The sequence below is a fragment of the Jatropha curcas genome, chromosome 9 (assembly GCF_041381405.1).
Source record: "Jatropha curcas cultivar XTBG-Jc1 chromosome 9, XTBG_Jcur_1.0, whole genome shotgun sequence".
Taxonomy (NCBI): domain Eukaryota; kingdom Viridiplantae; phylum Streptophyta; class Magnoliopsida; order Malpighiales; family Euphorbiaceae; genus Jatropha; species Jatropha curcas.
Window position 1 is genome coordinate 15,059,269 of NC_143159.1, and position 6,850 is coordinate 15,066,118.

General features: G+C 35.5%; 1 non-coding gene across 1 annotated transcript; it reads right to left on the bottom strand.

Annotated features, from left to right (window-relative positions):
• Nucleotides 1-3,303: 3,303 nt before the first annotated feature.
• On the bottom strand, nt 3,304-3,410 carry LOC119369931 (small nucleolar RNA R71). Its single transcript, XR_005177484.2, has one exon. It is a non-coding gene; the product is annotated as a small nucleolar RNA R71 (small nucleolar RNA).
• Nucleotides 3,411-6,850: the final 3,440 nt, after the last annotated feature.

A 6,850-nucleotide genomic window follows, 5' to 3' on the forward strand; every position in this document is an offset into this window, starting at 1 on the left:
TACCCTGGACTTCCAGAGCCTAGCACGCCCTGACCGTGCTAGGGCCCACGCCCGTGCCAGAAGGGAAGATGCACACCTTGACCGTGCCAATGCGCACGCCCGTGCTACAATTGCACTCAGACTTCCAGAGCCTAGCACGCCCAGGCCGTGCTATGGCGCACGTTTGTGCCAAAAGACCCTCCTCAAGTGTGCTAGACAGCACGGACCGTGCTAAGTCATCCAAACTTCTAGAGCTTAGCACGCCCAGACCGTGCCATTCAGCACGCCTGTGCTAAAAGGCTAAAAGTTGATCCTAGTCAAGATTGCCAACCAATTCCTACCATTTTCACAGCTCACTTTGGATACTTTCTTCACATGCCAGTCAAGCTTTAACATATGCATATGGGAAGCCATAATTGAGAGAAATTTATGGCTTGATTTAGAGCTTTTTCACCTAATAAACTTGGACTTTATTCATTAAACCTTGTGGATTTCTCTCCCAAGAAGTCTATATAAAGAGGAGAAGAAGCCATTCCAAGTATCCCATTCCATCCCATATCTCTTCTCCCGTCTCTCATATCTTATAGCTTTGTATATAGTTTCATTTTCTTTAGAAGTTAAGTATTCAAGAGTTGTGCAAAGGTTCAAGGAAGCCATCCAAGCCAATTGTTACTAGTTCTTATTTCTAAACTCTTAATCTTGTTTATTTCTTTCATTATCCTTATTGATTATGAAATACTTATCAAGCATTATTGAGTTTTATTTAAGTGTCATGTTTAACTAAACTCTTATACTAGGGGTTTGATGTAGCTTAATCTCTTTTCCAATTTATGCTATTAGATTTATTTTTCCTTATTCAAGTTATGATTTATTGATAAACTTAATGCTTCTAGGCAGAGTTTTTCCCTGAATTGATTTATTTCAATTATCACTATTGGAAGAAGGATTTTTGATATGAAAAGGTTAATAAAACACATGAGAATAATAACTTGATGCGGAAGCTATATGGTTTGACTTATGGGGGGTTTTCATGATTTATCAACCTTAAATTATGAATTTATAAATAACTATATAACTTGATAGCCTCGCAAAGCGGGCAAATCTTGTTATGTTATTTTGATATAAATTGCATAAATGCATGATTGTTTTTGTACATTTTACGTTTGTTGTGTTGTTTTTGTTTCAAAGTAATTTTCAGGAACACAGTCGAAGCAAAGATTTGTTCTATACAAACATAAGGCCAAAACAAGTTAAAAAATGGAAAGAATCCTTAAATCAGCCCTCGCGCCGCGAAGCAAGTCGCAACAAAGGAAAACGCCCAAAGACGCGAGCGCTACCAGAGGACGCGCGCGCAACCCACACCCAGAAAAAGAAAGTCGCGAGCGCGACATCAACCTACGCGGGCGCGATAAGCAGATTTGAGAGTCAGAAACAATTGGAGCAAAAGTCGCGAGCATGCCTTCCATCTGCACGGCCGCGAGAATCACTTTTTAGAGGCAGAAGGTTTGCCAGCAAAAGTCGCGAGCGCGACTTCAAGATGCGCGAGCGCAAGAATCACTTTTGAAAGGCAGAAGCATTTGGAGCATAAGTCGCGAGCGCGACCTTCACCAGCGCGAGCGCGAGTCGAGATTTCCAGGAGACGTGATTGCTGCCTTTTCATCAGAGAATCATATCTTTCCATGCAAGGGTCGGGACTCTTCCCAAGAGAAGTCACCTCAAGCACCTCTTGGCCAGCCAATCACTACCAAAACCACCATCACTCTCCTACTCTATAAATAGCAATCAAAGAGAAGAAAAAAAGAGACATATAGGGAATTAGTTCTTATTCAGAGTTATATTCACAAAAACACTTAGATTGTATTAGGAGAAGTGTGTTAGTAGTACTTAGAGCAAGATTGACGAAAGTCACTTGTTATTGATTGTGCCAAGAACACCAAGAAGTTCCTCGAGGTGTGACGCCCTCCGGAGGCTTGAGTTTGATTACTTCTTTCTCTTGTTTTATAGATTTGTTGTATGTTGGTCTTCATAATTCTTTTATACAAAGCAACAATTTTAATTGGTAGTATTCAATAAAAATTCCTTAAGTTATCTTTTGATCTTTGTTTAATCAAAGTTACTAGATTATATTCTCAGAAGGAAGTAGTTTAGTAAAGATCAAAGAGATTTAATTCATTGAGTTGAATTTACATATGCATATTTTACTCATTCCTGTTGAAATTAAATCTGTCTTATTGAAATAATCAAAGAATAAGAATTAGGTTTAATATTTAACAAGATAGGGATTTTATTATATGTAGAAATACATATAATAGATAATATAATTCTATACTGAGAAGTTGAATTATATTATACCATATGTAATTAAGAGATTCTTTATTGAATATTACAAGCTTTTGCATAGAAAAGGAAAATCCTGTGTACAATTAATTAGTCTAAGTATTTTACTACACATTTGTCTTTATGATTAATTATTCTAAGTATTTTAATGCACATTATTCTCTGAAGTTGAATAATCATTAGATCTAGAATAACTAAGAAATTCCTTAGAACTATTTTATATTTGTATTCCTGTAAACATATCAATAAGAATAAAGTAGCAAGTGTACTCAACCCGTTCCTCGTGGGATCGATCTTTTATTACTACGTTGCGATCCGTATACTTGCGGGAACTCAAAAGAGACGCAACAAGTTTTTGGCGCCGTTGCCGGGGAACGGTGTTCTGTCATTTAACGAAATATTCTTATATATGATTTACAGCTTGTTTTAATTAATATACTTACTTATAATTGATTCAAAATTTTGCAGAAACACATAATTTACACACCTCATATGCCAAGCACCAGATCTTCAAACAGTGAATTGGAGGATTATCAACCTGAGATTGAACAATTTCTTTCACAACGAAAAAAGAAAAAGAAAAGAAGAACTTCAAGAATCATGGGTGATGGAAATCCGCCACAGAGGTTGATGGACTTTGTTACTCCAAGTTTAAATGGTTCACAAAAGGGAGTAGTACGTCCACCGGTGAATGCTAACCAGTTTGAAATTAAACCTGCTTTATTACAAATGCTTCAAAATAGTGTTCAGTTCTACGGATTACCAAATGAAGATCCTAACTCACATATAGCCAGTTTTCTTGAAATCTGTGACACATTCAAGATGAATTCAGTACTAGCAGATGCTATCAAATTACGTCTATTTCCTTTCACATTGAAAGACAAGGCAAAAGCTTTGTTGAATTCATTACCACCAAACTCTATCACTACCTGGGAAGAACTAGCCCAGGCCTTCCTGTCTAAGTATTTCCCACTAGCGAAAACCGCTAGGCTTATCAAAGAAATAACCTCATTTACCCAACATGAAAATGAATCCTTATATGAGGCATGGGATCGCTACAAAGAGCTCCAACGAGTTTGCCCACACCATGGCCTTCCCCAAAATATATTGATTCAAACCTTCTACAATGGAGTGACACCTTCTACAAGAGGAACTATAGATGCCATGGCAGGAGGATCATTAATGAAGAAGACTACTAATGATGCAATTGAGTTACTAGAAGAGATGGCCAACAATAATAGCATATGGCCAGCCGAAAGAACTCAGGTAAGTCATTCTACTGTTAGTAATGAGTCTTCTTCTTCTTCAAAAAATTCAGCAAAGAAAGAGCATGAATTAGACCCCTTAACTATGATGCAAGCATAGATTTCTGCTTTGTCTTATAAAATTGATAACTTAAACATAAGTAAATCAACATCTCTTATTTATGACAATTGCGGTCAAAATGGGCATATATCAAATGAATGTAATTATAAGCATCCGGTTATGGAGGAACAAGTGAATTATGTCCAAGGACAAATTCGTGGTCCATATTCGAATACTTATAATGCTGAAAATCGTAATTATCATAACTCTTTTTGGAGAAACCATGATAATCAAGAAAAGGGAAATCAGGGTAGTCAATATCAAGATAGACTGGGACAATTGACTAATAAAATTGATAAATTTCTGGAGGGATTTAACCAAAAGATGAGTAGTCAGGATGATAGCTTTAAATGGTTAGAATTAAAGTTTGATAAGTTATTCAAAAATCATTCATCATCTATACATAACTTGGAGGTGCAAGTAGGGCAGCTTGCCAATGCTATTTCCTCACGTGAAGTAGGAAATCTTCCTAGTAATACAGAAAAGAATCCTAGGGAGAATGTGAGCGCCATTGCCTTACGAAGTGGAAAAATAGTAGATAAAATAGTTCCTTCGGGTATTAATGCTAATATTTTGAATAATGTAACTGTGGAGCCGGTTGGTGAACCAAGCATTGAAGTAAATAGCGCAGGATCAAGAGAACAAGAAACAAGACAGGAAAAGGGGAAGGACAATGTTAAAGCTTATCAGTCTAAACCACCTTCTCCGTAAAGACTCAAGAAGCAAGAGCAAGATAAGCAGTTCTTAAATTTCATTGATAAACTGAAAAATTTGCATATCAACATGTCACTTATGGAAGCTATCACACAAATTCCAAATTACGGTAAGTTCCTTAAAGAATTGATCTCAAAGAAACGTAGTTGGGAAGATATGTCGACAGTCACTCTAACTGAGGATTGCAGTTCCATAATCTCAAGTAAGTTACCTACTAAACTCAAAGATCCAAGGAGTTTCACTATACCATGCAAATTAGGTAAAGTAGATTTTCCTAGATGTCTGTGTGATTTAGGAGCAAGTATTAATTTGATGCCATTTTCTCTCTTTAAGAAATTGGGATTAGAGGATGAAGTTAAAAGAACTAATATGGTTTTACAACTTGCTGACCAAACTATTAAGAGACCCTATGGTATCATTGAAGATGTACTTGTTAAGGTTGACAAATTTATTTTTCCAACTGATTTCGTCATACTTGACTTTGTTTATGATAAAAATTGCCCTCTTATTTTAGGAAGACCATTTATGAACACAGGGAGAGCATTAATTGATGTTTCAGAAGGAAAATTAGTCCTTAGAATAGGTGATGATGTCATTGAGTTTCATATAGATAAAGCTATGAAATATCCTATGGATGAGGGAAATTGCATGAGAATTGACATAGTTGATGCATGCATACAAGAAATATTTACCTTGGAAGGTAATGAAAAATTTGAAGAAGAAAATGTCAATATTGAAGAAGAGGAGTTTATAAATTTAAGACCTGAAATGTTACTTAGGGAGCATGAACCTTTACCACCATCAATTGAAGTTCCACCAATAGTAGACCTTAAAGAGTTACCAAGTTACTTGCGATATGCTTTCTTAGGTAAAAATCACACACTTCCTATAATTATTTCTAACAAATTAACTGTAGATCAAGAGAATGATTTATTAAAAATTGTTAGAAATAGGATTAAGAGTATAGGATGGCAAATTTCTGATCTTAAGGGGATAAGTCCAAATCGAGTCATGCATTACATCAATCTTGAGGATGGACATATACCTAAGGCAGAAAGACAAAGGAGACTTAATCCTAATATGAAAGAAGTAGTGAAGAAAGAAATTATCAAATTGCTAGATGCAGGAATAATATACCCAATTTCGGATAGCCAATGGGTTAGTCCAATCCAATGTGTGCCTAAAAAGGGAGGAATGACTGTAGTAAAAAATGAAAATGGTGAACTAATTCCTACTAAGACCACTACAGGTTGGAGGGTATGTATTGATTATAGAAAGCTTAATTCAGCCACCAGAAAAGATCATTTTCCGTTACCATTCATAGATCAAATGTTAGAAAGAATTGCTGGTCATGCTTTCTATTGTTTTCTCGATGGCTACTCAGGATATTTTCAGATTTATATCTTTCCGAATGACCAAGAGAAAACTACATTTACTTGTCCATTTGGTACATTTGCATATAGGCTCATGCCTTTTGGATTATGCAATGCACCTGCAACATTTCAACGTTGCATGACCGCGATTTTTAATGATTACATAGAAGAAATTATGGATGTCTTTATGGATGACTTTTCTGTGTATGGTGATTCATTTGAAGGTTGTTTAAAAAATCTAGATCTTGTATTATCAAGATGTGAAAGTGCTAACTTGGTTTTAAATTGGGAGAAATGCCACTTTATGGTTGATAAGGGCATTGTTTTAGGGCACAAAATAAGTAAGGAAGGAATCCAGACAGATAGGGCAAAGATAGAAGCTATAGAAAAATTATCTCCTCCTACTACGGTTAAAGGTATAAGATCTTTTCTAGGCCATGCAGGATTTTATAGAAGATTTATAAAAAATTTTTCTATCATTGCTAAACCTCTAACTAACTTACTTGTTAAAGATGCATCTTTTAATTTTTCTCCAGAATGTTTGGAAGCTTTTAATACTTTAAAGAATGCCTTAGTAAGTGCGCCTATTATAGCAAAACCCAATTGGGGATTACCATTTGAAATAATGTGTGATGCTAGTGATGTTGCTGTTGGTTGTGTTTTAGGACAAAGACATGAGAAAAAGTTGCATGTGATATACTATGCTAGCCATGTTCTAACTAGTACTCAAATAAACTATACAACTACTGAGAAGGAAATGTTGGCTGTAGTATATGCATGTGATAAATTCAGATCATACTTGTTAGGAGCAAAAGTCATAATCTATACTGATCATTCTGCATTGAAATACCTGTTTGCTAAAAAAGATGCAAAACCACGTCTTATTCGATGGGTATTATTATTGCAAGAATTTGACATTGAAATTAGAGATAAAAAGGGTTCTAAAAATTTAGTTGCAGATCATTTATCACGTCTGGAAAATGAAGAAGGACCAATAGGAGAAACTACAATTATAAATAAAAGTTTTCCAGATGAGAATTTAATGTTAGTACAACATGTTCACACACCTTGGTATGCCGACA